General features: G+C 41.9%; 1 protein-coding gene across 6 annotated transcripts in view; it reads left to right on the plus strand.

Moving 5' to 3' along the window:
* Positions 1-11334, plus strand: part of BCAS3 (BCAS3 microtubule associated cell migration factor) — a 384390-nt gene that overhangs the window by 130198 nt on the left and 242858 nt on the right. The gene's annotated exons all lie outside the window — the stretch shown is intronic.

Genomic DNA, 11334 nt, shown 5'->3' on the forward strand with positions numbered 1-11334 from the left:
GTCCTTCGGGAGGGTGCGCGTGGCGGTTACGCTGCGCTTCTCCCGCACCCCCAGCTCCTACCGGCCTCCTAAGGGTGCTCCTGGTTGCTTTAGAACAGCCGTGAGCCGCTCGCCCGGTGCTGGCAATAAGGGTAGACCTTCTTTTTTATTATTGCAATCACTGAGCTGCGCGTATAAACCCTTCACATGCGCTGGGCGATGGGCTGCCTAAAATACCTAGCAATTCTCTTGGCTTCACGCTCTCATTTCAAGTTTTTTAAGGCAATTCAAAAAAAGAAATTCATTTACCTGGTGGGAATTTTCTGCTAATGACTTTTAGAGACCGTTACTTCCCTCTGGAAAGGTCCCGGGGTTACGCGAAGCCTCTTGGCTGTGGAAGGGCAGGCAGAAATCCCCCGGAGCCCGGCGGTTCCCGCAGCCCCCAGGTTACACGTGGAGAGCCGGGGAGAGGAGGTACGAACGGCTGAGTGTAAGCACCAATTTGGGTACTGGCCAGGAGCTTACTGGTTGTAAATGAGCCGTGTTTTTAGCGGCTTTTTGGGGGTTTTGGGTTGGTTTTGGTTTTTTTTTTTTTTTTTTTATTGGCTAGAGAATCAGTGGAGTGAAAGAAGTGGGTGGTATATTTTGGATCGTTTCTGAAGTGGAAGGAAAAGATCCATTCCCTTCAGATAAGTAGGGAAGTAGACTGATAAATTCTGTCACAGGGGAAGTTCGTGTCTGTACAGAAAGTGTTTTAGAAGCGGGCTTTTGTAAACAGTGTAGATTTGAGACTGGGGCAAATGTACGTTTGCCTTTATGTTTGAAAAAGGAGTTGCGAGTATTCCAGATAAATTGAAAATTGAAGGAGACTGACATCAGAAGGGAATTGCAGTTCTTGAGATATGAAGTGTAAAAATATATGACTGAGTGATTTAGTACAGCGAATGCCATAGCAATGGTCAAAGCAAACTCTTCCAGAAAGATTGCGGGTAGACAGGCGGAGGGGAAGTAATAGGTAGTGCACAGGAGACCGCGATGTCAAAGATGGATCGCGAGGTGAAAGGAAGGTGGAAGGCAGAGAGGAGTTGGATTACCGCAGATGTGAGGGTCCCACTGAAGTTTTGCTGTCAAGATGGATGATTTCAGTCTTGGTAACATCAAACTGAAGAAAATTTATATAGGGTCAAGCGTTGATGTGTCGGAGGCATGTACTGAGGGAGTCCAAGGAGAAGTGGTAACTGGAGTTTTAAGTGTGTCTCTGAAAATGACTTAATAAAATGACATTTTGGGATTCTATTGTTATTTCGATTGTTCCCTCGATTGCTTCCTCTTAATTTACACTGACACAATGCTTTTCCATCTGCAAATCTCACCAGTTAACCAGGCATATGAAAGACAGGCTAGCGTATTTCCTTCTCGTGCATTGCCAGTAATAAAGACATCCTGCTGACTGCGCATCGCTTTTGATAGGGCTTTGCTGTTCTTGCCAACTGGAAATTGATAAATAGCGATATTGGTGATGCACAAGGAGGAACGTGCCCAACTGCTTTCTGGCTTCTCAGGATGCTCTGTGTGTCTGTGCAGAGGACTAGATACGCTTGCATACAGCTGAACAGTGTTTTAAGGAGAAATGAGTGTGACCAGCATAAAAGCAGTCGCTAAGGTTGAGCTTTGAAATAACAAGCCTGCCAGAAAGAGTTGCTCACTGAAGGAGTGATGCAGGAAAGGTTTTCTGAACGGCGTTCGTGTCCAAGGCACAAAAGGGGGAAGGCTGGGGTTAGGTCAGGAGAAGAGAGGTCTAGTACAAGGGAGGCGGCGTGGTCCAGAAATTTGTTGGTGGGTCAAGGAATGTAAGTGGCTTGAGGGAGCTGCGGTCAGCGAAATGACAAAAAGTAGCTTTGCTCACCTGATATGAGCCTGTAATATGTTTGATCAGAAGGTGAGAAAGTAGAATCTAGAGTTTTTCAAGAGACCCTATCAGCTAAAGGAGGAGGTTTAAGTATTGAGGGTGTTGTATGACAAGTAAGGTTTGGCATGAAGGAGGGTGAAAGCCTGTGAAGCCCTGTGTTAGTAACCAGCGAGGGAAAGGAATGGGACAAGAGCTGGTGGGAACAATCATTTTATCTGATGGACCTGCTGAGTTCAAGCCCAAACACCTTCTGCTTCCCCTGGCAGTGAGTATTCTGGGGCAGAGCCACTGCCACCGTTGAAAGGGAAGGGAGGGCTGATCCCTCGTGGATCTGAGTCAGGTTCCCTGTGTATGTGATCGCTGATTGATTATGCAGTAAATGGGTGCTGCTCTTGTTGTCTTTTTTCAGTTTATTATTCTTAAGTAAGGCATTTAAATCAACTCTGCATTTTTGGTAGTCTGAAAAATGTAAACACTTTATGGAAAGAAACGTAAGCATTAAGATTGGAAATAAAATATACTTGTATCTTTTAAAAGGTTTATCTTTGCCCTTAAATATGCTGATTGGGCTTATTCTTTTTGCTTAGTCGTTGTGGGCTGTTAAAATCAGTTGCTTTTTCCCATCTCAAGGAAATGCATCTTTGACACTTCTCATGACCTGAGTCACGATGCTGTCACAGAGCCAGAAAACATCCTTAACGGTCATGGGTAAAACAGCAGAGCTGCCGAGGGTGTGCGGTGGGTGGAAGAGGGAGAGAGGTTGCTATGGTTTACTTCAGTTCCTATTCTATGGGTGTTTCAGACAAGCCATTTATTATAATTATCCTTGGATATTATTATCAAGTTCTCGTATGCAGTGGTTCTCAAGGCACTTTTTTTTTTTTTTTTTCACATAACTTGGGATAAATACTGTGTATTCAACCTGGATTGAATTCAGATGCTAAAATATTTGTGCTAATGGTTGCAGCTAGAGCAAGAGAAAATAAGGCATTGGTAAAAAGGTGGTGGTGGGGGGAAAGCCACAAATGTAGTAATATGTAGTTTATCGTCAGTACTAAATTCTAATAAGCTAAGCCTTTTGGGTAAGGAGCTGTGATTAAACTTCCCCTATCTCCTCACCCAGCACAGCTGCATACGGAGGTGTCCTCCAGAAACTCCCAGACCAGTCATTTGCAGTTTCTAAGACAAGCTGACCAGTTTTTCTGACTCTGTTGTCCCAATACAAAAAAAATCAAGTCTATAAAGATCATTTTACTCTGTATCATTTGGAAGAGAAGTCTGAGACACCCAAATTTTCTAAAGTTCACAATGTTGACTTGGCTCAGCGTCATCCCTGAAAGAAGGCTTTGAATTCAAAACTGTGTTGATGATGAATTATGATTGATAGACGTGACAAGGGGCAGTAATAGCGCATACTTGTTTTCTCAAGCGCTTCATCATTCACCAGCAGACAGTGTTAGTAAAATTCCCATGTGCAAGAAATTGGAGTAACAGAGTCTCTACGCCGTGCCTAGAAGCTGCCTGTACGATAACCTCATTAGTGGAGTGTTCAGTCTGAGCTCGCATAGTCCTTTCCTCAGAAGAGTTTGCAAACTCAAGTCTGGTGCTGTGGTAGCTACAGCTTCTGGTCCAGAGCTGGCTTACGACCACATGTTGGGGAGGATGGGCAGCGCACCTTCGCATTTGTTTGCAAAATATTCCATAGCTATGCCCGTAGGAGTTACGAGAAACTAATCTTGCAGTTTTTTAATCTGTGAAGAGTTGGAAGGTGCAAGGTCTGGTACAAATAGGATGGCAGCGTCTGGAGCCCTCCCTGCCTGTGGCTGGCGTTACACTGGAGGCGCCCTACGAGCAGAAAGGCCAGTTTGTCTGATCTTGCTGGTAACCTCAACCTGGAGCAAACTAGCTGATGTGTTACTGCTGCCACCCGCTTTACGGCAGTGCAAAGCCTGGAGCCAACAGCTGGCAATCAGCTTTTGTTGTTGTTTTTACTTCAAGGAGAGTTTTGCCCATAAATAGACTTGAGCTTTTCACCAACAGTATTTTAGTTAAATTAATCTTGAAAGATGATTATTAGGCGAGGCTTGTGGGTGTGGTGGTGAAGGGGCTGTTTTCTAAGGAAATGCTTCAGGGCACCTTTGCTGTGCAGCTCTTTGAGGAACTTTAGCACAGAAAACTGGTATCTACAAAATGAGGAGGGGAAATGGCAAGGGAAGAAGCAGATATTCATTTCAGATTTTCAAGGAGATATTTTTTACACAAGGCGGTTAGCGCGATGGATGTCCTCACAGGTGCTGGTGAGAGGTGCCATGGGGGCCGGGACACTGTCACTGTTCTGGCAGAAGTGGCTTCCTCTCCTTTTTGATTCCTCTGGGCTGTCAATGTAATTCTTTTCCATGCAGGAAAAAAAGAAATAGGCATGGAGGTGGGCAAAATGGCCAGCCTTACATCACTAATTGTAGAAATAAATAACAGGTTCAAATCCCAGTTTGAGGTTTGAACTGTTTTTTTTGTAATCCGTCTTTGGCCAGGTAGAGACAACGGGTGGCAAAGGGCTCGCAGCAGTTCCTTCTCTCTTCTAACCTTTGCCAAGGACAGGAGGAGGTTTTTGGGTTATCAGTGGGATGCTTTATAATTGCGGGACAGATTTTTCAAAACTGAAGACAGTAGAAGAAAGAGAAACTTCAGAAGGAGGAAAGGCATATTATGAGGCCATGTTCAGCTTTTGAGTGGATGACGCCGACGAGCAGTTGGAAGAGCTGAAGTTCAAGGAGCTTGGGTGAGAGGGCAGAGGACTCGTCAGTGGCTGAGATACTTGGTCTGGCGCTTGCATGTCTTGGCCGAGCATTCTGACTTACAAGCTTGCCTGCCACCATCATACGCCTTGCCTGGATGCAAACAGGGAGAAAGTTCTGCTTTCTTAGGATAATCATGAGATTTAGTGCAGCCGTGTTTTAAAAGGTTCCAATATCAAGCGGTTTTAAACATTATGAAAACAACCGGCTGCATTATTGTCTCCCATCCATTTCAATGGAGTCAAGTTAGTGATACGTTTTGGACTTGCACCAGTTTAGCTGAGAGAGAAATTTGCTCTAAGAAGCTGGATCATGTGCGCGTACATTTTTTAGCCAATACGTAATATTATTCCTTTAACAGGTCTAATTGTATTGGAAATACTGAGGGTTAGGGTGTGAAATGAGGCTAAATTTGGTAGGGTACAATTCAAGGAAATTGCAGTGTAACTAATTTAGAAGCAATCGTTGACTAAAAGAATAAGTTTCCTGACTTTTTCTAGGAAGATGTGTAACATTTTAGAAAGAGATAAAACACATTTGACTGAGTAAAACAAAACATAAAAGAAAAAGCCCACTTTGGCAGTAATTAGTGCTCGTGGTATTGAGTGTGGTTCTCGGGACGCTATTGAGTCTGTCCATCAAGCTCTTCCAAACGACTTCTGCGAGCCAGCAGTGCTTCCGCGGGGTTCTCTCTTCAGGTCACAAGGCAGCGTTTCTCACCAGGGCGCTGCTGTTTCCTCTTCCGACTGTAGTAGATTACAGATTATACTGGAACATGTCTGAGAAAAGGTCAGAAACGAGGGTGAAAGTCTTGGAACTGAAGCTGGGAAGCTTTCCATTCTCATCCGGGAAACTTTTTGTGTTGAATAAAAAGCAAAGCAAAATAAACCACTGCATCCACGACACTTCTGTTTTTCCTGCCGTTTTCTGTCTGCCAGTTAGAAAAGATTTTATTTCCCTTGCATTATATGATTAGCGCGTGTTTAGCTGAGGAATCTTCAGTGTTATGCTAAATGGAAATAATGACCAAACACAGTTCATCTTCTTACAGCTCGGCCTCCATATGATTGCATAGCCTCGAGTTACTGCGGTTTTATTTACCAAATTAAAGATGTTTATATGTAGTGTTAATGTCAGTAGACTATGTGGTACGCTTTGAAATGTAGTCTGTTAAATGCTGTAAGATATAAAAGCTAATAAAGTGGGCTTTGAATTTTAATGACGCTGCATTACTAAGCTTTTTGTATTGGAGTAATGGAAGAAAAATGAAAAAAATCAACAGAGAATCATTTCTTATGGGGCTGACAGGTGCTTGATACCACTTCAGTTTTTCGTATAAAGTGTATAGAGAAACTAAAATCCTTATGATCATTACATTCCTACCAGAAAAACTGTCTGGGCCAAGTCCCATTGGCTTTGCTCACCAACAGGGTGGAATTTCTCTGTGCAAAAGAGGATCCCGCAACACTTGAACGAGGAGACATGCCGTATGCAGACGAAACTGCCTGGGGAAGTTTAATGGGTAAAATAATTTCATTTCAATTTGGTGATAAGTTGGTGTTTGCATCCCTTAGGTGTTAGGGTGTAGTTTTGCTTTTCAGCTCGGTTGTGAATTACCCAATTCTCTTTTCAGCTGATGGGCTGAGGCTGTTGCCTGCATGTGGGATCTGTGGTAGAGTTGTAGTAGAGCTGGGTTTGAATCGGGCAAGAAGTGATTTGGTCGCGTTGGTGTGGTGCTACGGGTGGACTAAAGAGAAGGGCAAAGTAACGGTAGAGCCGTCAGTGGGGCTGCACCAGCGTAGTTTTTTCAAGATCCACTGGAGTCTTTGCAAAACACTGGCTGAGCTGTGCTGTATTCACAGATGAGCTCCTTGGGGCTGGCGGGAATATATCTGCCGTGGTCATTTTGATGTATATTTATGTCATTAGTAGCTGCAAAAATCAGGATGTTTTTCTTCCTCTCTCCTCAGAGATGATCTCTGGCAGGAGTGCCCTGCGTACGCCGTTCAAACGCTGACCGATTTGAAATCTGGCCTGAATTCATCAAGGCTGTTAGTTGGTCAGAAGAGGACAAGTTTACCGTGTTAACTGCTCTCAGTTATTGAATGGTTTATATATGGCATTACAAGCTAGTAAGTCTAGCATGTTTTGCCCTAAGTGTAGTTTTTCTTCCGTATCCAAAAATATATTTTGAAAACTCAGAAATGTGTGATTTGATCAAATGTTTAAATCTCACATTCAGGCCATAAGTACTTTATAGGTTTAGCAATAATTGTAAATAAAATAATCATACATAACAATTGTAGCCATCAATAACTTAACCTTGCAGCGGCCAAGGTAGGTGGAGGGTGGCTCTGGTGCATAGCTGCGAGGCGGCGGGTGTTGCAGCCGGGTCGCCGGCCCTGGGCCGTGGTGAGTTGGGCAGAGGCGAGGACGCGAGCCCATCCGGGCCATACCTGGGAGCTGCTCCTGATGTCTTTTCCACAGATGTCCAGCTTTGTCAAAAACCAGTAAATCTTGTGAAGTTTATTTTCCTTATAGCATCTGTGTTTTATAATGGTGCTTTTAATTTGTTTTTTCTTTGTCTGCTGGGATTTCTTTTGTCCGGCACTTTCAGGCCTCCCTTTTTTTCTCGGTGGAAGTGAGTCTGTTAATGATGGCTGGCTTGGGAATACACCCCGGCCAGGCCGGCACGGCAGGCTCTCCCTCCGTCTGACAACAAAGCCCATTGTTGTTTTCTTTCTTCGCTTTTATCCTCAACATAATCCATTTTTCCTTTGAGTATGTGTAGAATAAAATGTCTGGAAAAGTGTGGCTCAGGTTTTGGGTGGATGATATGAGGGCAGTTTTGTTGCAGACTTTCAGCAAACAGGTACGAAGGCAGAACTAACTGATCGTATTTTCCGTGTCTCAGTAGGCAACGTTTATCCAATACAATGCTGCACTTGTAAATGAACTTCTGCTGCCAGGCTACCAGAGCCACGGCACTCTCGGCTTTTTGTGAGTCCCATAGTAAAATTAGTAAGAGATTTACCAGCGGCTTAAATTGTGATATAAGACTTTTTTTTTTTTCTCTGTTTTTCTCCAGTGGAAGTCTAAAAGGCTGAATTAGGATTAACTGTAGGGGTTTTTTTGACTTGGGTTTAGCTATGTCCAGGAAGTTGGACCTTGAGTCTGTAATATTTCAGTGAAAAAAATACAAGTGCTTCCTTTCGCGTGCATCCTGAGCTGTGGCCCAAGCTGAAGAGGGAGCGCAGGCAAACGGGAGGGGGCATATGGGGAAAATAAACCTCAGCCTAAACTGGCTTTAATGTATTCTGTGCACAGCTCTTGAACTGTCATCTGAAAATCTCTTTCGTGGCAGCCCATGGAAAGACAGATACTTGACCAAAAGGACTTGCCTTGCATGGGGTCCTGAGTGCCGTTAAGCTCGCACTCTGGGCGATTACCGAGGGAAAGTGCCTCGTTGCGTGGGATGCTCTGCTGGGAATGTTCAGACTGATTCTCGAGAGGGCATGTTTGCCATGAAATGGTGATGACGACGATTCATTTTCTCTACTTTAATTGCAATAGAAAGTATTCCTTGAATAGTCAATAGGATGTGATTTGTGTGTAGCTGCCCGTATACAAGCATTTAAAGTTATATTTTCAGTGCTAAATGAAGCTACTCTATTTGAAGCTATAATTCCAGGGTTTTATTCCTTATTGTTATACATATTGCCTTACAAGAATGAATACGTACTGTCTGCGTGTGGCAAGGTAATTTGAGTACAGGATTCTGCTGTATTAAAAATGTTTGATATTTCTAGCGGACTTAAACTTTGGCTTATTTGTTGCTTGTGCTTTGATAGTGAATCAACAACTGCTTGAGCTGTAGAAATAATCTTGATGCTTGACTGCATTCTTTGTGCTCTTTTGGCCTGGTACAGCAGCCCTGTGCACACACAACTCCTGTTTGCTGCAGGAGGAGTTTCGTACTTCGAAGGGCTGCAGGAACGGAAAGTGACTTTATCAAATTTCTGGATGGGTACAACAGCACGCCATAAAATTATGGGGATTAAAAATGGCTCGTTAAACATAATGTGTGACACTGGTTTGGTCCAGTGACATTCAGAATGCACAAATACAGCTTTTGCTGAATGCTTAGGAAAGAAACAGCCTTAGCCACAAGAGTGCATTTGCTGGATCCCCAAGGCTGTGCAGTTAAGACGACAAGCGTGTACTTCTCTGATAGGTCTGAGGCAACGTACAATGCAGATATAACAGTATAGAACATTTCCATCATAAAAATAGCTAAAAGTAATTCAGTGAAAATGACAGCAAATATTTTTACTTTTTCGATTAAGCACAATTTTCTTCAACCTTACTCATCCGCACCATCTTAATATTATTTCAGTCAAGTTTTTGAGAAAAACTTCACTGTCAGAATTAGTTTGTCTCCTTTTTGTAGCATTCCAACTTTTAATTTTTGACTTGTATCACTTTTAATTACATTTATTTGCAGTTAAGCAACTGAACATTGCTGCAGAAAATACAGATTGGCAGGCGATAGTTACCAGGATATATGTTGGGTATTTACAGCTTTTCCATTTGTCATAGCTCAATTTTCTATCATGTGTGTGCTGTGAGGTGCTGTGCATTATGAGCTCCAGTTAATTTTTTATTGACGTTTGTATACCTCAGATTAAGCTATATGTTCAAAAATGAAATGCTTGACCACTGAATGTTTTTTTTTCAAAGAAGAATCATCTTGGATTTTGGCCCCGTTCAGCATCTCTTTTATGCATTTTCAGTTCTCTCTGTATAGTTTAGTAATTTCTTTGTTTACTTTGTGTTTTCTTTCCTTATATGTGAGCCTAAAAATTTGTAGGGTGTTGTTGCTACAATTAATAAACAACTCCTAAGCGATGGCTTAATCCTGCAGTTTTGTGAGTCCCCTTAACTGCCCTGGGATTCCTCACCTTGTGTGAAAATAAAGGAGCTCATCCTTGGGTAGGAAGGACGTCTGTAACCGCCTTGTTTCTCTGCATGCAAATATTCTATTGAATCAGCTGAAGGTTTTGCATATGGAAAACTACATGATGTTGGGAGCGGAGGGCACGGAGTAATTAAATGTGCCTTGAGAGAGAGGGGGGGCTGTTACGACACCGTCATTTGCTAACAAGCAAAAGAAAACAAATTACAGACATTTGGAGCCCCCTCTGTAGATACTATTGCTGTTTGCTGTGTAGCATGCAGTTACTCACGATGAATATAGGAGAGCGAAACACTTTCAGAGAGGCCTTGATGACATGCAACAGTAACTAATTAGACAATAATGCAGAAATTAGACAATAATGCAGAAAACTATGCACACGCCTTTCTACAAGAACCAAGAATGCATTGTGAAACTAATCTTAAAAAAATTAATTGCATCTCAGTCTTAATTTAAAACTGAGCTGGGTTTTTTTTTCCCTTTCCTGTTTCTTTTTATTCCAAGTTGGTGCAGGAAAATTGCTATTAATGAAATCTGCTCTCTGAGACTTCAATAGGCTTGTTATTCATTAAAGCCTTGCTATTTCTCTTTAAAAGTATTGACCAATGTTCAGGCCAGATACTTAACACAAAATACACTTTGTAATTTCATCATTTTTGTTATTGTGCTTTTCTAAGATGCAGAGGTCTATGGACTTTGTAGAAAAAACAAATAAAACCCCTAAGCTTACAGTTATATAGTATTAAAAGAAGGGTAAAGGAAGCATTGAGTGTCTTTAGGATGATGAGACATTCATTAAGATTTTTCCGCCTTCCTTTTCCTATTTTCAATCCATCTGAAGTACCATTAAAGCTTTTCAGGCAGCTTCCTGTGAGAAACCCTTTTCTGTGCTGTTTTTCTTCCTTGAAAAAAGGTGGCTGCTCTTCAGTCAGATTGTATGGATTTGGCCTGGGATTTGTATAATATCTATGTAGAATGCATCGGTTGTTTAGGAACCTAATTCCCAATATGGCTCCCTTTTGATTAAGAACAAAGCCAGCGTTTCACAGCATTATAGGAACACAGAAAAACAAGTTAATGATCTAAACCTTTTAATTCATGGTTGCTTGTCTATTTAAAGTACTTTTGATTCTGCTATAAACAGACTGGCCCCTTTTTTGTTTAACTTCTTTCTTTGCTTGCTTCACATTTCTTTCTTTACTGTCCATGAAATTTGTAGCTAGTTTCCTTTTCTAACTGAAGAATGAAAGGCTGTGACTACAGAATGATACAGAAAGTAAGAAAGCGTATCTAAACTGGGCGTATATCCAGCACAGACCTCTATGAAACAAGCTAAACTTAGGGTGGTTGGGATTTTTTTGTTATGTTTTCCCCTTCCTTTTTTTTGAGTACCTACATTTTGTTTTCTTCTTCTTCTTTTTTGAATGAATATAAAGTTTATTACTTTTTTGATACTTTTTACATGTAGTTTGGCACGGCTTTATTTTGTATAGTTACTTGTTATTTTCCTCCGGTCTTAGTTCAGCAGATTACTATTATGTGTGCCTTTATCCGTAGAGACAACAAAAGCGACCTTTTCAGGACTTTCAATTACCAACACTGTATGTGGTACTTTAGGAAAATAGTTCCCTTCCAGAATATTTTTTTTTTTTCCCCCATAGAGAATTGGAATCCAG

The sequence above is a fragment of the Egretta garzetta genome, unplaced genomic scaffold (genome assembly GCF_000687185.1).
Source record: "Egretta garzetta isolate BGI_Z169 unplaced genomic scaffold, ASM68718v1 scaffold112, whole genome shotgun sequence".
In the NCBI taxonomy this organism is placed as follows: domain Eukaryota; kingdom Metazoa; phylum Chordata; class Aves; order Pelecaniformes; family Ardeidae; genus Egretta; species Egretta garzetta.